The sequence below is a fragment of the Mobula birostris genome, chromosome 1, assembly GCF_030028105.1.
Source record: "Mobula birostris isolate sMobBir1 chromosome 1, sMobBir1.hap1, whole genome shotgun sequence".
In the NCBI taxonomy this organism is placed as follows: Eukaryota; Metazoa; Chordata; class Chondrichthyes; order Myliobatiformes; family Myliobatidae; genus Mobula; species Mobula birostris.
This window is the reverse complement of record NC_092370.1, coordinates 106,738,460-106,760,526: the sequence shown is the minus strand read 5'-3', so window position 1 is coordinate 106,760,526 and position 22,067 is coordinate 106,738,460.

Below are 22,067 nucleotides of genomic sequence, written 5' to 3'. Positions count from 1 at the left end.
GATAAGTATTTTAAACACTGGTAATGAATACTTCGAACAACTGAGTAAATGACAAGTATGTATAACAAAAGCTACAGGAAGAGCGTGACTAACCTTGCCAGCATTAATTGGCCTATATGGTCGTGAGGGTGTCAGGGCAGGTGGTTGTATTGGAGACAGTTTGTGGTTTAACAATCCCAGAAAGTGACAAAAGTTGTGATATCCCAGCATGCTAGTATGTCCTGAGACAACGAAGGATTTGTGAACACATAATCAGTGAGATGAGAGACAGTGAGAGTGAGAGGAGAGAGAGAGAGAGAGGAGTGCTAGAAAGAGACAGAGGGAGAGAGTGAGGGAGAGGGAAAATGATGCTAATATACTGTACAATACGTTCAGTTAATTCGTGTTGTAAATTGATGCTAAAAAATTTAATCTCTGTAATCCCCACCCATATTGCACTCCACTGTGAACATCTGTTGCGGTTTTTTGGAACTCATTACAACTATTGAAATTTTATTTGACCACATGAAATGTAATTCAGAAATTATATCTTTGCAATATTATAAATGCTATGAAGCAGCTGATACATACACCATTGAGTCAGATCATTTGGGTTTTGTGAGGTTAGGATTGATGAAAGCGTAGCACTTTCTAAAATTGAGGTGGAAGCTACAAGGGAATTACCTTTGGGAAAGCCAGACCTCTCAGTCACCAAAGATATTGCAGTCTAGAGCAGTGACCTAGTTGGTCCCTAGCAGGACTTTGGTAGGTAAATTTATGAATTATGATGCAGTGGAAACATTGGATTGTCAGTGGATTGACCCTGGGATGTCACTGGATTTTCACAGGGTTCAACATGTGGCATAGAGAGGTAGAGACAAAGGTTGGGGTGTCTACATGTCAGGTGTTACATTAAAGGTTACCCTAATAACTTAACCTCCAGTAAAGGAATTCTAGTTTTTTGTTATTTACTTTATTGACGCCTCTCATCAGAACTTTTGCACAGCCAACAATAATACAAGTACCAACCCACCAGTACTACATATTTTAGATAGACTGAAAGATGGATATTTTACACAAAGGGAGGAAGTATTTTAAACGGAGTAAGGTTAAATTAGATTGCTTTCAAACATGAGACGAAGTTTCAAAATGGATTAAACAATGTCTGGTGCTTCCCTTGTGAGCAGTGTAATACCTCTGTGTTGACTGTAATTTATATTATTATGATACACAGTCATTAATAACCACAATGTTTCGTGGTCAGAGGTCTCAGAAAAGGTCCACTGTTTGAATGACTGGTGTTAAATATTATGAGAATAATTAAAGAACTATGCGGTTAACTGTATGTAAGCTACATTATGCTTGATGTCCCAAATCAGTTACTGTGTGCCCCATTCTGTGTAAAGAACACATTATATCATTTGTCAGTCTCTTGACTGGATCTGGTAGAATCACAAATTGCTGAGTCCCTACTCCCAATGTCTAAGTAAAAAACTGTGGTTTGGAAAACAAAGATGACACAATGCGATGACACCAATGAAGAAAACAAGAACTATATTGCACAAAGGTATGAATCCTAAACTTGAAATAAAAGCACTATTCTGTCGTAAATGTCTGTGTCTCTGTGAGAATGTGATAACCCATGTAACAATTTCAGCCCCCAATATACTGGGAAGTCCTTCAGAAAATTTAAACAAAATGCCAAACTACCTGTGGGAAAAAGAACAAAGTTGATACAGTTTTAGAACAAACAGGAAAAAGGTGAAAATCAAAATCTGCAGACACTCAAAATCTAAAACACTAGGAGAAACACCCAGCAAGTCAGACAGCATCCAGAGAGAGAGAAATGTTTCAGCTCAGAGACCCTTCTCAGTCTCCCACCTGAAACGTAGACTCATTTCTCACTGCAGCTGAATATTTCCAGCATTTACTGTATTTGTTTCAGAGTGAAAGCAGAAGAGCTTAGTCTTCAAATTACATGTGTTCGGCCAAGGGTTTGTGTAAAGCTGAGGGTGCATCCATGTTGTCAACCCTTCCAGTTCTCCACTGCTGGTCTTTATATGAATCCAGCACTGGAGGAAGAGGTCCAATGTCTTACCATCTGACCTCCAACTCACTTCTGTATTTCAATGTGCCGTGTGACAGTCGGAAATGAGCTCATCTACAAGAAGAGCAACAGCAGGAAGGTAAAGTTAAAGATTAGCTTTATTTGCCACATGTACTGTGAAATACATCACTTGCAGCAAATCAAATCAGCGAGTATTTTGCTGAGCAGCCCGCAAGTGACACTACGTTTCCAGCACCAACACATAATGCCCACAACTCATAAACCTGAACACCCACAGCTTTGGAATGTGGGAGGATAGTGGAGAAGCTGGCGTAACTCCACACGGTCACAGGGAGAACGTACAAACTCCTCACAGAGAGCAATGGGAATCGAACCCTGATCTGGCAACTGGCAGTGTAAGGCGATGTGTGCTGGCTGCTGTGCTACCGTGCTGCCCCCTACCATGCCACCTCAGATCCAACCCCATGAGGAAGCAAGCTGCAGATGGTGCAGATGTGTGCAGTCACCCATTGCTTACAAAACCCAACTCTTCTCATCTCTTTTGTTAGTATGCCAAGATCTGACTGCAACTTGGCAAACCAATGGCGGAGAAAGAACCAATATAAGAGCTGGTAAAGATGAAGATTAGTCATGTGATTTGCCACTGACAGATACCTGCTAAATCCTGGCAATCAAATGGTCACCCCAGAAATCGAATGCACACGTAGTGTGATCCCAGACATGCCTGACACATATTAGGTACCAGGTCTCTTTAGCATGAGGAAACTGTATACAGTATATGACTCCTTCTGCAAAGGATGACTCTGATGGCTACTGTCACATTATTCATTTGCAGCACAAACAGAAACCATTCACCTCTTGATATTACAGCGGGTACTTAGATTTAGGTCCTATGAACACAGCTTGCTGCAAGCTGAGGCTGTTATTATCATAGCTGTGGGCGTCAATGTCAAAAGGAGTTTGCAGTTGTCACAACAATCCAGCAAGCAGACCGCAGACAGGTTACTAAAGTTTGCAGGGAGCCACCCAGGAGAATCGGCAGTAGCATAGTGGAATGCGAAGCTGATGACTTTATCCAAGGAGGCAGTATTCATCCTTCCAACTAAGTCGCTTCACCTTGCCCATCAGTCTGGCAGCCCTGATAACCAGGACAACACTGAGCTTCACACAATAAAACAAAAATGCTTTCTGGATCCACAATTTCCCAACATCCTCCTCACCTGGATACACCTATTGCTTGCCAGCTCTTGCTCTACCCCTTCCTTCCACTTTTTTATACCAGCTATCTCCCTTCTACCTTTCAGACCAGATGAAGGGTCTCAACCCGAAACATTGACTATTTCTCTCCATAGATGCTGCCTGAACTGCTGAGCTCTTCCAGCATTTTGTGTGTTTCCCCAAGGTCATCCTTCAAGATGTCCTGCAGCACCACCCAATGAATGTCAGCAACAGCCCATCAGGCATGTCATGAACCCTGTAACAGCTTTAGGTCTGCCAAGAGCACATGAAAGACACAGTCATGAAAAATAGGTGCCAAGGAAATCTACAAATATGATGGGCTGCATGCTTTGATTTGTGATGTTTAGTTTACATTGCATTGGTATAAGGGACAAGCAAGTGCTGTGATCGTCTGTGATAGAAGAAAGGTAAATCTATGTGATAGCTGGTGAATGAGGAATTAGTGCTGCCTGCGCTAGTATTGACTGCCCATGATGCTCAAAGTGGAGAAGGAGCATTGGGGATAATAATGAGAGTCCCAAGGCGGTACACAAAGAACCCCTGTGTAAGTTGCAGAAGGAGCACACCACCTCACAAACAGCCCACCTGCCTGCGTTGTCAGCCACATCCTGCCCCAGTTATGCAAGAGTCTGCACTTCCCACATTGACCTTACCAATCACCTCAGAACATCAAATGGAAATAAGTCATCTTCAATCCTAAGGGACTGCCTGAGAAGAAGAAGATTGGTTCTTGCACATGTATTGTCAATGTTAACTGGAAATATATTGTCAATGTTGTTCCTTGTATTCCTTATTACATTCCTTTTGCACTTGATTCTGCTAGTGGTTTCTCAATTTTTCACCATTTACCTGCTGTTACAAAATGGATACTAAAAGAGGCATGGCTATCCAGCACCATAAAATGTACAACAATTGCCAAATACTGCAACACCTGTTCAGCGCTGCTCGGGGAACAGATTTGTTTCTTAATGATCTTTTCAAGAATACTTTGAGTAGTGCATGAATATACTGTAGTTTTTGAAGATGTAATGAGTAACATGATTAAAGGGGAACCAGTGAAAGCAACACAAACAAAACCAGAGGCAATCAAATAATACAAGATGTATATTATATTTTCCTCTTACTGAGTGAAAAGTATCTTGCATGACTGATTGATGGATATTTTAGAGAAATATTGTAATTGATACTTTCATCAGATTAGATTTTATGCAGGGTGAAGAAAATGTGCTTTAGGCATTGAAGCCAATTGAATTACGAGTACTTTGAAAATACAGAGTAATTGGCAGTTTTAGTGCCAAGTAGCGTAAGAGATTGACGGGTCATTTAAACAAATGGAAGGACAGGACACTAAAGTAGATACCGTGACAATATTTTAAATAGACTGAGTAATCGCTTTATAAAAGTGAATTTAGTTTGTATAAAACTGACAGAAACTGGTATTTAAAAAATAGATGAGTGAACAAGTAAATGAGCAACTGATATTTCAAAGTCTGCTTCCAAAGTGAATCTTCATTGACTGAAGCAACATACAAGGCACATATATACCACATTACTGTGCATTAAGCACATGTATTCAAGGATGCATATCTACATGATGGATGCCTCTTAACAGGAACCTATATCCACAGGTCAATAAATAGCCCTGAATTAAGCCTAACCCCTCTTAAGCACCATGAGAGTTAACAATGATCCCATGGCCTCTGATAGTTCCTCTACAACTGCTGTTCGAGGGACCCTTAAGTATTCAATTGACCAGATCCCATAGCCCTTTGCACTTAAATACTCTACAAGGCAGAGACTGATGATTGAAATATTGAGCAGCTACAGGTAAACAAGAAAGTAAGCAATCTCTATAATTGTCGCATGCAAAGGCAGGAGATGCAATAGGTTTCCATCAACTTCTTTCCATATCACTCCACATCGCTTCCTTCTGATACACTGCTCCTGGGAGTGTTGATACTGAACAAAGTTATACAGCAATTATAGGGATGAGGGGGGAATCAGAAGATATATGTTTGAGGATCCCGGGTAGGCTGGTAAAGAATGTTTTGCAGATGAGGTTTGATCTTTGTGCAAAGAGGGCACATAGATCCTTCAGGACATGAGTTGCAGCAGGAAGGTTTTCAACAAGACAGAAGAGTATGACAGGCCAAATCCTCTTGAGCATGGAGTTTGAGCGACCTCCGTAATAAAACAGTGAACAGCAGTCTGAGGTGTGACAGAGAACAGCTGCATGATCTAGGTCCAGGAGCCATCTACAGCAAAGCACTCCAGGCATTCCTGCCACTGTCTGTAAGGAGTTGGTATGTTCTCCCCATGACCATGTCTGTTTCCTCTAGCTGCTCCAGTTTCCTCCCACATTCCAAAGATGTATGGGCTAGTGTTCGCAAGTTTGCATGCTATGTTGGTGCCAGAAGCACAGCAAGTCTTGCAGGCTGCTTCCAGCACATCCTTGGACTGCTTTGGTCAATGTCACTAAATGGAACATTTCATTATACTGTATGTTTTGATGTACATGTGATAAACAAAGCTCAAAGTTCAAAGTAAAACTTACTATCAGAGTATCACCACATACAACCCAGAAATTCTTTTTTCTGTGGGCATACTTAGCAAATCTATAGAACAGTAACTGTAAATTGTAAACATCTGGAACTGTAAACTGAGAAGAAACTGTGCAAATGCAGATATGAGTAAATAACAATAAATAATGAGCATGAAACACCAATATAACAGAGTCCTTAAATGGGTGTAGCTATCCCCTTTTGTTCAAGAGCCTGATAACTGAGGGGAAGTAATTGTTCTTATACCTGGTGGTGGGCACTGAGGCACTTGTACCTTCTACCTGATGGCAGCAGTGAGAAAAGAGCATGCCTGGTTGATGAGGATTTTTGATGATGGATGCTGTTTTTCTGTGGCAATATTTCATGTAGATGTGCTCAATGGTTGGGAGGGTTTTACCCATTATGTACTGGGCCAAATCCATTACTTTTTGCGGGACTTTCTGCTCAAAGGCATTGGTGTTCCCATACCAGGCCTTTCTGCAGCCAGTTGAATGATGACTTTTAATTAGTATGATTTTAGTGGAAATATGATTAGTAAAACCTGGTGGTAAGAAAGAATAGTCAACCTAGAAATTTATCACATCTGAAAATAGTGATATAAACTTGAAAAAAAAAGCATGGAGTGCAGCAACTTGTCCATGTTTCTGGTACCTTGGTACATCATTAATGTTGCACAGTACACTTAACTTTGAGTGAGATATTTTGATATGATTGCACTGTTACCCTAATGTCAAAGTCACTTAAATAATATCAGCTGTTCTGCCATCTCCAAAATTTAACATTTGAGAATTTCCTCTACATCTGTTTGAAAAAAAATCACAAAGAACTAACCGTTTCTGACTTTTAAATAGCTAGAACCAGGTTATAGGACCAATCAGAGGGATTCTGCATTCATTGGCAGACTACTGCACAGCACCATGGACTTATAATGTCATCATTCATTGTGAAACAGTCAATCACAGCCAACTTAAAAATCAGCCATACTACAACTTGAAAGGATTTCCAAGAAGCTACTCAGCTTGAAAAAGATTGGACTTTCTCTCTCAAACTGTGGCCCAAAGTCCCCAGCCCAGTTCTCTGTCTCACCTTAACATAGCAAAGAGATAGTTCTCAGAACTACGTCCACTCATCAGCAACACCTAAGTGCAATTATGAAGAAAGCACAGCAGTGTCTCTACTTCCTTAAGAGTTTGCGGAGATTAGTGCGTGACAAACCTCTACAGATGTGTGGTGGAGAGTATATTGACTGGCTCAATCACAGTCTGGTATGGAAACACTAATGCTCTTGAAGGGAAGATCCTACAAAAAGTTGTGATTATGACTCAGTCCATCACAGATAAAGCCTCCTAACCACTGAGCACATGTATATGAAGTGCTGTCACAGGAAAGCAGCATCCATCATTAGGGACATCCACCATGCAGGACATGCTTTCTTCTCACCGCTGCCATCAGGAAGGAGGAACAGGAGCCTCAGGACTCACACCACCAGGTTCAGGAACAGTTACAACCCCTCAACCATCAGGCTCTTGAAGCAAAGGGCATAACTTCACTCAACTTCAGGAGTCTTAAGAGACTATTCAGGAGTCTCTTAAAAGACCCTATTGTATCTGCCTCCACCACCATCACCAGCAGGCCACTCCACACACTCACCACTCTTTACGTAAAAAACTTACCCCTGACATCTCCTCCGTACCTACTTCTGAGCACCTTAAAACTGTGCCCTCTCGTGCTAGCCATCTCAGCCCTAGGAAAAAGCCTCTGACTATCCATGCGATCAGTGCCTCTCATCATCTTATATACCTCTAGCAGGTCACCTCTCATCCTCCAAGGAGAAAAGGTTGAGTTCACTCAACCTGTTCTCATAAGGCATGCTCCTCAATCCAGACAACATCCTTGTAAATCTCCTCTGCACCCTTTCTCTGGTTTCCACATCCTTCCTGTAGTGAGGCGACCAGAACTGAGCACAGTACTCCAAGTGGGGTCTGACTAGAATCCTATATAGCTGCAACATTACCTCTTGGCTCCTAAACTCAGCCCCCACGATTGATGAAGGCCAATGCACCGTATGCTTTCTTAACCACAGAGTAAACCTGCTCAGTAGCTTTGAGTATCCTATGAACTCAGACCCCAGATCCCTCTGATCCTCCACACTGCCAAGAGTCTTACCATTAATACTATATTCTGCCGTTATATTTGACCTACCAAAATGAACCACCTCACACTTACCTGGGATGAACTCCATCTACCACTTCTCAGCCCAGTTTTGCATCCTAGCAATGTCCCGCTGTAACCTCTGACAGCCCTCCACACTATCCACAACACCTCCAAATTCTGTGTCATCAGCAAATTTACTAACCCATGCCTCCGTTTCCTCATCCAGGTCATTTATAAAAATCATGAAGGGTAGGGGTCCCAGAACAGATCCCTGAGTCACACCACTGGTCACTGACCTCCATGCAGAATATGACCCGTCTACAACCACTCCTTGCCTTCTGTGGGCAAGCCAGTTCTGGATCCACAAAGCAATGTCTCCTTGGATCCCACGCCTCCTTGCTTTCTCAATAAGCCTTGCATGGGATACCTTATCAAATGCCTTGCTGAAATCCATATACTACATCTACTGCTCTACCTTCATCAATGTGTTTAGTTACAACCTCAAAAAATTCAATCAGGCTCGTAAGGCACGACCTGCCTTTGAGAAAGCCATGCCAACAATTCCTAATCATATTATACCTCTCCAAATGTTCATAAATCCTGCCTCTCAGGATCTTCATCAATTTACCAACCACTGAAGTAAGACTCACTTGTCTATAATTTCCTGGGCTATCTCTACTCCCCTTCTTGAATAAGGGAACAACATCTGCAACCCTCCAATCCTCTGGAACCTCTTCAGTCCTCATTGATGATGCAAAGATCATTGCCAGAGGCTCAGCAATCTCTTCCCTGGGGTACATCTCGTCCGGTCCTGGTGACTTATCCAACTTGATGCTTTCCAAAAGCTCCAGCACATCCTCTTTCTTAATAACTACATGCTCAAGCTTTTCAGTCCACTGTAAGTCATTCCTACAATCGCTAAGATCCTTTTCCGTAGTGTTCTCAATACTCATTTGTGATTTATTTACTGTTATTGTTTTGTCTTTTGCATTTGCACCATTTGTTGTCTTCTGCACTCTGGTTGAACAACCTAGTTGCGTGGTCTTTTATTGATTCTGTTATAGTTATTAATCTATAGATTTGTTAAGTATGTCCCAAGAATCAGAATCAGAATCAGGTTTATTATCACCGATATGTGACGTGAAATTTGTTAACTTAGCAGCAGCAGTTCAGTGCAATACATAATCTAACAGAGAGAGAAAAAAATAATAAAATAAAACATAATAATAAATAAACAAGTAAATCAATTACGTATATTGAATAGATTATTTTAAAATGTGTAAAAACAGAAAAAAAATTTTAAAAAGTATTAGAAAGAATATTTTAAAAAGTTAGTTAGTATCCAAAGCTTCAAAGTCCATTCAGGAATCGGATGGCAGAGGGGAAGAAGCTGTTCCTGAATCGCTGTGTGTGTTCCTTCAGGCTTCTGTACCTTTTACCTGATGGTAACAGTGAGAAAAGGGCATGCCCTGGGTGCTGGAGGTCCTTAATAATGGACGCTGCCTTTCTGAGACACTGCTCCCTAAAGATGTCCTGGGTACTTGGTAGGCTAGTTGGAGCTAACTAGATTTATAACTCTCTGCAGCTTCCTTCCGTCCTGTGCAGTAGCCCCTCCATACCAGACAGTGAGGCAGCCTGTCAGAATGCTCTCCACGGTACATCTATAGAAGTTTTTGAGTGTATTTGTTGACATGCCAAATCACTTCAAACTCCCAATAAAGCATAGCCACTGTCTTGTCTTCTTTATGACTACATCAGTGTTTTGGGACCAGGTTAGATCCTCAGTGATCTTGACAGGAACTTGAAGCTACTCACTCTCTCCTCTTCTGATCCCTATGAAGATTGGTATGTGTTCCTTCATCTTACCCTTCCTGAAGTCCACAATCAGCTCTTTCGTCTTACTGACGTTGAGTGCCAGGTTGTTGCTGCGGCACCATTCCACTAGTTGGCATATCTCACTCCTGTAATCCCTTTCATCACCACCTGAGATTCTACCAACAATGGTTGTATCGTCAGCAAATTTGTAGATGGTATTTGAGCTGTGCCTAGCCACACAGTCATGTGTATATAGAGAGTAGAGCAGTGGGCTAAGAACATACCCCTGAGGTGCGCCAGTGTTGATCTTCAGCGAGGAGGATATGTTATCACCAATCCACACAGACTGTGGTCTTCAAGTTAGGAAGTCGAGGATCCAATTACAAAGGGAGATACAGAGGCCCAGGTTCTGCAACTTCTCAGTCATGGTATTAAATGCTGAGCTATAGCCGATGAACAGCATCCTGACGTAGGTGTTCGTGTTGTGTAGGTGGTCTAAAGCCGTGTGAAGAGCCATGCAAAGAAAATGAATCTCAGAGTTATCTATGATGACAAAAATGTACTTTAATAATAAATTTATTTTGAACTTTGAACTTTGATCTTTGAAAACCCAGCTTTCTGAAAATGTGAGTGTTATTCCTCATTGTCAACAGTGCCTTCACTTTAAACACTGTTACCTGCTGAATCATAAATTAATCTCAAGCTAAACAGTAGTTTGTCCTATCTGCAAACCTTAGCATTGCTCAACAAATTATTTAAGAAAACCTGTGATATTTAAAGGTAGAACAATAATAAGTTAAACACCATCATTTAATAGGACATTAGAACTCATCTGCTTCTATAATAGAGCAGCCCATTGGCATATCAGCCTAAAAGCAAGAATACAGTAAATGCTGGAAATAAGAACTAAAATAGAAAGGCCACATGCATTCAGCATCTGTATTCATGATGTATGCCAGTGATAATGAACCAGATTTTGATTTGATTTAGATACTGATTCTGAGAAAAGCAGAGTTAATATTTGGCATATCAATCTATTAAGTTATGGACTTAACTTCCCTGTTTAACAGTGTTCTTGTGGGGCGGGACTCTACAAAAAAAACATGTGCTTCAAATGGATATAGCAAGTTCTTCCCTTTTGTTATTTTTCAAACAACAATTATTTTTCAGAAGGTATAAGATATAACATGATCTGATGTCAGGCATCTTCCCGTGAAATGTGGATGGATCATCGTCACATTTGCAAAGGCATCTCAACACACCGGTTACTAACCTTGCCTCTGGCATTACACTCTTCATGGCATTACTGTGTACGTCTGTGCTCTCTTACAATTTCTGTGGGACTAGATTGCTATTATAGCCTTTTTCTCTGCATGACTGAACTACTACTGATATAACGTCGTGTTCTAAGAGAGCCAAGCAATATCAGACAGCTTTTGCAGCATCTGTACTTTCTGTATGTCGACTTGATAACGTAGCTTGGATAATTCCATGTCTCCTCCTGATTAGATATCCCAGAGTGACTTCACACAGCCAGGCTGACTAGTATTTACTTTGAATGAACACAGAAAGATGATCTCAGAAATGGAGAAGCATCTGCTGAGGGACTTTATATGCTTAGACCAGATGGACATGGGTGCAAATTGCATTCATTTGAAAACGCAAGACTGCAGATGATAGAATTTGGAGAGAAAAAAAAGACGGAGGAACTCAGCAGATCAAGTAACATCGGTGGATCCAAAGGAGTGGTTGACGTCTCAGGTCTGCACCCTGCATCAGGTCTGAGAGTGATGATGATTGAAAATTTCAGGTCCAATGTGGGCTCCTGATTTAAAGCATCAACCATCCCTTTACTTCCTCAGATGCTTCCTGACACACTAAGTTACTCCAGCAATTTGGTTTTTGCTCCATCTATCTAAATATGCATTCACCTTGAGCTTTGAAGTAACAGCAGCAAAAGCTTTTGTCTAAAGTACCTGGGTTACATAAGAATAAGGAACTGAGGATGGAAAGCAGGATCCGTAGATAATGCACATGAGGCACACAACAATTTTAATGCAGCTTAAGGAAACTTCCTGAAATAATGAATCAAAATGCATTCTCCAAAGTTCCTCTCAGTTCCAGTGCTTTTCTAGCCAACTTTTGAAGCTTTACCACCACATTGCAATGCTGTTATCTGGTTGGCTTCACGATACAGACCTACACTCAGGGTACACACATAAAAAATGCGGGTGAACGCAGCAGGCCAGGCAGCATCAGTAGGAAGAGGTACAGTCGACGTTTTGGGCCGAGACCCTTTGGGTGCTGCCTGGCCTGCTGCGTTCACCAGCATTTTTTGTGTGTGTTGCTTGAATTTCCAGCGTCTGCAGATTTCCTCGTGCCTACGCTCAGGGTGTTCACAATGAGCTTGTTGTCTTAATGGTCCAGCTCCAGACTGACCTACAGTTGGGGAAAGGACATTTGGTTGCACCCACAAGGACAGGGCCAAGGGTTACAGGGGAGAACCTGACGTCCTGAGAGGGGATAGGAATTTTAATTACTACATCACTAACGGCATTCTTGGGCATTAGACAGACAACAATGCGAACATCTGATGTTGTCCAGATTGTGCAGTGGTAGTTAGAGCTACTGGAACCCTTCCTAAATTGTAAAGAAGAAACACAAAAAGAAAAACTGTGAAAACATGAGAGAGTGGAGATGCTGAAATCTGGAGCAACACACAAGACGATGGAGGAAATCAATAGGTCAGGCAGCATTTATTGAGGGAAATAGGCAGTCAATATTTCAGGTCAAGGTCCTTCAAGAGGAGATAGCAGGTATAGAAAGGTGGAAGGGTAGAGCAAGGTGATAGTGAGGTGGTGAAAGGCAGGTGAGGGCAGGTAGAGTGAGAAAAATGTCAGAAGCTGGGGGATGATAGGTGGAAGTGACAAGAGGCTGAAGATTGCAGAGTCTGATAGGAGAGAGAAATGGAGCATGGAATAAAGAGAGGGAGGTAAGAAGGGTGAGATGAGTGGAAGGAGTGTGTGGGGAGAGGGGCTGATGGGAGAAGGTGGATTATGAAGAGACAGATGACCAATGGCAGAAAATGATGGACTATGATAGAAGAGGAAGGTGTGATGAAGGGCTGAAGAGCATGGTATCTGTCTACTCTCTGATAGCAGCACCCATGTCCTGCAGAACAACAGGCTGTTAATCCTTGGTAATTAGCCTGCTGCTGGTTTAAAGTTAGTGGAGCATTGAAACAGAAACCTGCTCCTCACATTGCATTTCCATAGTATTGGCATTGTCTGAGACAGAAGAGTGAATCAGAGTCAGCATGGTTTCCTTATGGGGAAAACTTGCCTGACAAATCTGTTGGAATTCTTTGAGAAAGTAACAGGTAGATTAGACAAAGGAGAGTCAGTGGGTGTTATCTGTTTAGATTTTCAGAAGGCCTTTGATAGGTGCTATGCGTGAGGCTGCTTAGCGGGATAAGAGCCTATGGTATTACAGGTAAGGTACTAATATGGATAGAAGACTGGCTGACTGGCAGGAGGCAAAGAGTGGGAATAAAGCCCAATTTATACTTCTGCTTCAAATATACGCCGTAGGTACAGCGTAGCTGCATACCCTCCGCTGTACTCTACGCCGAACCCTATGCCGTAGCCTAATGCGCACCTCTCCCAAAATGTAACTACGTGTCACGGCAACGCAGACCGCAACAACTGTGATTAGTCTGCTTGGTAGCATCGCATTTCCTCCTAGGCATTTCTGGTTGCTTCTTCTTCTCCGTTATTTCAGAATTGAGAAGAAACTCTTGTTCAACATTTATTAGCTCCAACTTCAACATGATACACTCAGTTTCAATTGCCATTGTTTGAAATACAGGAAGAAACTCAACACAGTGGCATAGAAACCCCACTGCCAACTAGTGTTTTGGCAGTGAATTGCAGAGTGATGCAGACACACCAACACACGAGTATAAATGCTCACAACAGCGTCGGTCACTTGTATAGGCTACGGCGTAAGCTATGGCGTAGCCCGTACGCACAAGTATAAATCAGCCTTAAAGGGGCCTTTTCTGGTTGGCTTTTCAGGTTATATGTCAATGATTTGGATAAAGGAACTGATGGCTTTATTGCCAAGTTTGCGAACGATACAAATATAGGTGAAGGGGGAGCTAATGTTGAAGAAGTAGGGGACCATCAGAAGGACAGACATATTGGAGGACTGGGCAAAGTAGCAGATGGAATATAGAGTAGGGAAGTGCATGATTATGCACTTTTGTAGAAGGGAAAAAAGGGGTGGACAGTCTTCTAAATGGGGAGAAAATTTAAAACTCAGAGGTGCAAAGGGACTTGGGCATCCTTGTGCAAGAGTTTTCACTGAAGTTTAAAATCACCTGTAATGCCCTGGTTATGATTTTTACCAGTATGCTGTAGGTACTTCATTTTAGCAGTTCTGTAAGAGCAGTCTATTCTGCTTTTAGTATGTTTGGGTTTGAACGAAAGATAAGGAGGTATGTGGCTCAACTTAGGACTGTTGGGTCAACCAATCAGAATGGTGGAATTGAGAGAAGGTTCTGGAGAATGCTAGGCGGAGAGATTTTGGTGATGGACACTGCTGTGGGTCAAGGACCTGAGAAGAGACAGGAGGGAAGATGGCTGAGGATGCTGTCTCTGTTGCACAAGGTGCTTGGTGCAAATGAATGGTTTCAAAGAGGAAAGACAAATATTCCTGTAGGAGAGCCCATTTGTTTGAGGTGGATTTCGAGAAACATTCGAGAGGTGGTGTGTGCTTTCATGCAGACCGTGGGTCCAGTGCATGAATTAAAGACAACTTCAAGATGAGCTCCAACATATGTGCACATTTGGACTGGGCTGTAATGGGCTCTTATTATTTTTTTTTCCTTTTCTTTATCCTACTAACTGTTCAATAAAGCTGACATTTTAAGTATACTTTATAATGTTATGCAGTGTACAATATGTTACTTATTGGTGATGGGGCAGTATTTACACAGTTTTCGCACAGATTGGGGTTCGGGTGGGTGAGACATTGTAGACACCCAGGTTAGGTGGAACCCAAGTCACATTGACCCTGGACGTATGGAGTCTGAGAGAGGTGTTTTTCTCACTGCGAAGTCCAGTAGCTGTTAGTGAGGGGCTAATGAGCCGCATCTCTAGAGACGCCCGGGTAAAAAGGGGTTTCACACCCATGACAACTCAAGGTGATTATGCACCGGATTATAAATTATAATGCAGCTACACTAATAGCCTTCGCAATGTTCCTTATATTCCTTGAATGTTCGTTACATTCCTTGAATCTCAAATGCTGCGGCATTTTGGACCCTGGTGGTGTTTGTCTTTGAAGGCCATCTGACTACGTATACATTGGGAGATCCCGTGTCTAGAACATTGACCTTGAATGGTATACATACAAATACATGTGCTGCAGTAAGTACCTGGAGTGTTGAACAATTTCCTTGGATTATATCCTGAATTGTAAAGGAAATACAAATATAATGAACTGTTGCAATGTCAAAGTCAAGTTCATGGTTGGATGCACAAGTGCATGTATAAAGCACAGTGAAAAACTTATCGCAGCACCATCACAGGCGCAAAGCTTCATTCACAGGACAAACACAAACATAAATTCTATACAATTTTTACAAGAAAGAACACTGTTGGAGCAAATAAAAGCAAGGTCCATTGTCATGCAAAGTGACAAACTGGTCATTGTTTTGCCAAAAATTCGCCGTGAATGGTCTCAGGCCCGGATGCGAAAGGAGGAACGTTAGACATGGGGTAATTCCATCCTGTAAAAATCCAGTGCCACAGAAAAGCCAACAGAAACTCCAAACACCTCATTGCTGGGAGAAGAAATAACTTTGTCTAGAAAACATATGAAGTTATGTGGTGAAAGCGGAAGCCAAGGGCCGATCGATCTTCAGCCCAGAACGGAGGACTCTGGCGGGCTGTTGTCAGTGGCCTATGCCCCAGTAGGGGTGATGGGTTTAAGTAAGTGATAGTGCCGCTGTACTCCAATGATCTGAGTTGTGCCAGTTGCTTCCAGAATTGAATGTCTGAAGGGAAATAAATTTCTTGAACCTGATGGTGTGGCATTTCAGGCTCTGTACTTCCTGCCTAATGGTGGCTGTGAGTATGCGACATGGTGGGCATTATTGATGTTACCTTCTTGAGGCAGAACTTCCTTTAGATTCCATTGATGGGGTGGGGGGGTTGGGGGTTAGAATGTGCTTGTATGTAAAAATGCAAGTTTGAGTGTCCATTTGCCTGAGTTGTATGTTATGGACCATTACTTGCACCTGGTTAAGAACTGATTTTAAATCCTATTAATATATGAAAGGACCATTAAACTAAAATAGCTAGAAGATAGCTTTCTTGCTTACATGTGCAGGAATCACTGGTTACGTTATCTGCAAGCAAACAGCATTCTCCAGCAGCTGAAGGTACATGGAATGCGTGGCATTCCTATCTTCGGCTTGGCTGGTGAAATTGTAGCTATTGGGCTAGGTACTGGCAGCTGTGAAAGTTTTCATTAGATCTCTTCAGTAATACTTACTCTTTCTGAACCAACAAGATGATTCACGAGGGAAGAATATAACAATGTGAAATGGCACTATCTAACATTGTATTGCTTTAGGTAGACATGTGAATAGGTGTTAATTTCAAAAATGTAATTAAGATTGATTTCAAGGTTATTATTATCAGACCACTGAGATTGAAAATTTCACTAAGACGAATTTTGCATGTTGCTCTACTATTAGCGTTTTTTAGAAGATTTCTATACTGGTAATCAAATCCAAGGCAAATGAAAACATGACCAAAAAGTCAGGATTCAAATTTACTATTGAACCTAAAGTACACCAAAAGTTTATTTTATTTTATTTTTTTATTTTAGTGATACTGTATGGAGTAGGCTCTTCCAGTCCTTCGAGACATGCTGCCACAACATCGTCCAACAAACCCATTAATCCTAATCTAATCATGGGACAATTTAAAGTGACCAATTAACAGAGCCAGTCTGTCTTGGCCTACGGGAGGAGACCAGAGCACCCAGGGAAATCCCACACATTCCACGGATACGTTACTCTACTGTGCCTTGGCCTGATTTTCAACTGTGTCTTTTGCTTGTGCATTTGTACAAGTGAATTTCCGAAACCAAATCTTTCATCTTCTCTCCATTCAGTTCAAAAATTGATGCAATATTTATTATGCGTTTACATAATTTTTAAATCATCAATTGTGATCTGGCATGTGATTCTTTTCTGTGATTTCACCTTGCTTTTAACAATTCTCTTTTTACTTATTTGTAAAAAAATCCTCACATATTTGATTCCTTTCTGTTTTAAATATCCATTTAAATTGTTTGCTTTCCTTAAGCCCTTTATAACTCCCTCACATTTTTTTCTAATATTCTCTTCCGAGAAAATAAGAGGTTTAAACCATGAGAAAAGCTAAAAGGAGAATGAAAAAAACAATCAAAAACTTAAAAGCACTCAAGCATTTTACAAGCATCTCTGTAACATAAAGGAGACAGCTGAGGAAAGAGGAATGTTAATTTGTAGATAAAAAAAATTGTGAAGAAGTATAGTATATTGTTTATATCAATCTTTACTAATGAGTGGAGCACATGACAGGATTCCTTCTGAATCATGCACAGCCCTCACTAGGAAACACATTAGTACTTCTTTATCATGGTTGGCTATGAGTTTTGGAAGGCCCTACCAAAAAATCCATGGGAGCAATTTGATCACTTGAACTGAAATAATTTAGGGAGATGCCTCACACTATTCTTAGACTTTTTTGACACTCGGCAATTATTGCTGATTTTGTCGATTCATGATTTAATATGGGACTGATAGAGTAATTTGTGGTAGATACTGTTTACCAGTTTGCTTGCATGTTAGATAAAAGATGAGATAGTGCAGATTGTGGATAGTTTTCATAATAAGAAGCTGTGAAAGAATAAATGGCGTAAATAATAACACACATAAAATGCTGGAGGAACTCAGCAGGCAGGCAGCACCTGTGGGAATGAATAAACAGTCGACATTTTGGGCAAGACCCTTCATCAGGGCCAGCATTCCTCTAGCATTTTGTGTGTATTGCCCTGGATTTCCAGCAGCTTTTACAAGTATATTAGGAGCAAAAGGATTGTAAGGGTTAAAATTGGTCCTCTTGAAGATCAGAGTGGTCGGCTTTGTGCGGAACCAAAGGAAATGGGGGAGATCTTAAATAGGTTTTTTGCGTCTGTATTTACTAAGGAAGCTGGCATGAAATCTATGGAATTGAGGGAATCAAGTAGTGAGACCATGGAAACTGTACAGATTGAAAAGGAGGAGGTGCTTGCTGTCTTGAGGAAAATTAAAGTGGATAAATCCCTGGGACCTGACAGAGTGTTCCCTCAGACCTTGAAGGAGACTAGTGTTGAAATTGCGGGGGCCTTAGCAGAAATATTTAAAATGTCGCTGTCTACGGGTGAAGTGCCGGAGGATTGGAGAGTGGCTCATGTTGTTCCATTGTTTAAGAAAGGATCGAAAAGTAATCCGGGAAATTATAGGCCGGTGAGTTTAACGTCAGTAGTAGGTAAGTTATTGGAGGGAGTACTAAGAGACAGAATCTACAAGCATTTGGATAGACAGGGGCTTATTAGGGAAAGTCAACATGGCTTTGTGCGTGGTAGGTCATGTTTGACCAATCTGTTGGAGTTTTTCGAGGAGGTTACCAGGAAAGTAGATGAAGGGAAGGCAGTGGATATTGTCTACATGAACTTCAGTAAGGCCTTTGACAAGGTCCCGCATGGGAGGTTAGTTAGGAAAATTCAGTCACTAGGTATACATAGAGAGGTGGTAAATTGGATTAGACATTGGCTCGATGGAAGAAGCCAGAGAGTGGTGGTAGAGAATTGCTTCTCTGAGTGGAGGCCTGTGACTAGTGGCGTGCCACAGGGATCAGTGCTGGGTCCATTGTTATTTGTCATCTATATCAATGATCTGGATGATAATGTGGTAAATTGGATCAGCAAGTTTGCTGATGATACAAAGATTGGAGGTGTAGTAGACAGTGAGGAAGGTTTTCAGAGCCTGCAGAGGGACTTGGACCATCTGGAAAAATGGGCTGAAAAATGGCAGATGGAGTTTAATACTGACAAGTGTGAGGTATTGCACGTTGGAAGGACAAACCAACGTAGAACATACGGGGTTAATGGTAAGGCACTGAGGAGTGCAGTAGAACAGAGGGATCTGGGAATACAGATACAAAATTCCCTAAAAGTGTCGTCATAGGTAGATAGGGTCGTAAAGAGAGCTTTTGGTACATTGGCCTTTATTAATCAAAGTATTGAGTATAAGAGCTGGAATGTTATGATGAGGTTGTATAAGACGTTGGTGAGGCCGAATCTGGAGTATTGTGTTCAGTTTTGGTCACCAAATTACAGGAAGGATATAAATAAGGTTGAAAGAGTGCAGAGAAGGTTTACAAGGATGTTGCCGGGACTTGAGAAACTCAGTTACAGAGAAAGGTTGAATAGGTTGGGACTTTATTCCCTGGAGCGTAGAAGAATGAGGGGAGATTTGATAGAGGTATATAAAATTATGATGGGTATGGATAGAGTGAATGCAAGCAGGCTTTTTCCACTGAGGCAACGGGAGAAAAAAGCCAGAGGAGATGGGTTAAGGGTGAGGGGGGAAAAGTTTAAAGGGAACATTAGGGGGGGCTTCTTCACACAGAGAGTGGTGGGTGTATGGAATGAGCTGCCAGACGAGGTGGTAAATGGGGGTTCTTTTTTTAACATTTAAGAATAAATTGGACAGATACATGGATGGGAGGTGTATGGAGGGATATGGTCCGTGTGCAGGTCAGTGGGACTAGGCAGAAAATGGTTCGGCACAGCCAAGAAGGGCCAAAGGGCCTGTTTCTGTGCTGTAGTTTCTATGGTTCTATGGTTCTATCTGGAGCACCTCTTATGTTTATGATTTGCATAGAGCATAGTTTGAATCTGTTTTCAATAATAGTTTGTGCAGGGCATCATTGTGTACTGTAAGCTTTGCATTCTGAATGGGACATGGAATGACAGATGACATGCAGACTACTAAGAGCATTAAGTTTTACTGGATATTGTGCTGTTTTCATTTTCAGAAGCCTTCAAAGCTATATTCTGGTTGAACTCTCATTTGCATGCCAGTGGGTTGTTCTGCACTTGTTGAGGGAAACATTATCACAAAAGATAATTCCAGCAGAAGCTGAGCAAATGACTTAGATCATTCTCCTAGGATTACTGTACAAAGGAAAATCAATGAGCCAGTTGATAGCAAAGAAGGGCAATTTGAGTGTCAACAAAGCTAAGTTTACGTGTAACGAACTGACTTTATTTGCTGAGCTGGGAGATGTAGAAGTATGAATGACAAAGCACATTTTTTAAAGAACTGGATTGCTGCTGGATTGGATGTTAGATTAATAGTGAACCTTGATGTAGAACTTAAAATCCCTCAGTGATATAGGGAAAGAAAATGTAAAAAACATCTTCAGCCATTGCATGCTTTACTTTATGTCATTGATCAAACAAAAAAAAGAGGAGCGCATGTATTCACCAGTTGACCATGAATTGGGACAAAAATGTTTGGTCATCGGAATGATATATGAAATTTGTAGGGATCACACAAATTCACAGCAATGACATCTGAGGACAAATTAACCAATCTAATATTTCTTTGGTTATAGAAGGTTAATACGTTATTTAACTGAGTTATTTCAAAGGATTGAAGGAATTTTATTGTGTAGATAACTATTTCTTCTGATGGGGTCTCCAGAATTTGACAGCATGTCTGTATGTTATGTGTGGTTGGAATGGACATATCAATTAGGTAAGTTGTTCTTGCTTGTTGTTTGTGTGGGCATGTGGCCAGGTGGTTAAGGCATTAGACTAGCGACCTGAAGGTTGTGAGTTCAAGCCCCAGCTGAGGGAACGTGTTGTGTCCTTGAGCAAGGCACTTAATCACACATTGCTCTGCAATGACACCGGTGCCAAGCTGTATGGGTCCTAATACCCTTCCCTTGGACAACATTGGTGTCATGGAGAGGGGAGACTTGCAGCATGGGCAACTGCTGGTCTTCCATACAACTTTGCCCAGGCCTGCGCCCTGGAGAGTGAAGACTTTCCAGGCGCAGATCCATGGTCTCGCAAGACTAACGGATGCCTTTATTTATTATTTATTTATTTTCTTGCTTGTGTATCCTGTATCATTATATCGGAATGGTAATTATGGATTGCCCAATCTGTAATAATGGATCAGTCATATTGTAATTTGTGGGACTCTGACTCCAAAACTGGATCAGAGTTGTATTTATTGCAAGGTATGGAGTATTTTATGAGTCTGTATTTTAAAGCAAGATTTTGCTAAATGATGTTTGCTATTTGATTGCGTCTGTGTAAGTAATCGACAGAGTTAAATAGTTTCAGGACCCTGTAATGTGTTGGATTGTTCCTGTTTTCTCTTGGTATTTTCTGCATTTATCATCTTGAATTTGCTGGTCATTTATAATGCATTGCCACAAGGAACCCCTCTGTTTCTGTGGAGAGGTCTCCAGCTCTGAACCAGAAGTTTAACACTTCCTTGTCGACATCTAGTCTGCTCAGATCATGGGGATATCTTCCACGGAGGGTCATGCTCTTCCAATGGTTAACTTTTCCCTCAATAGTGATAATGTCTTAATTTTTCTGGGTTGTGCTCTCATTTAAGTTTAGTGGTGTGTACTTCTTATCAGAATTGCATTTGCTTGCATGGAGTGCTGAATTCTGTTTTCATTGATGTAAGAAGTTTTATCTGACTGTTGTTCAAATTTTCATGTCAATTATTCCTCTTCCTCCTTCTAAGCGTTAATCTAACCGTGTTTGAGTGTACATAGTGTTTCTAAAAATTGACATTTCAGTTCTTATTTTTCTTATTATTGTTACTTCTATTTTTATTTTTTCTCATCTCGAGCTGCTAAAAGCTGAGGTATAGGCATAGCGACGCACTTTCATTTCTCAATTGTTAAGAACTTTCGGACTGTTCTAGTGGTGTTTAGTATTGTGGCTTTCTGGAGATTTACATAGATATTACTGTGTAGTCCTAATTGTTTAATGCTATTGTGTAGTGCCTTTGGTATGACACCAGTTGTAGATATTACCATTGGGACAATGTATACCTTGTTCATGTTCCAAAGTTCTTCAATTTTCTCATTTAATTCAGTATATTTCTGTTTCTTTTT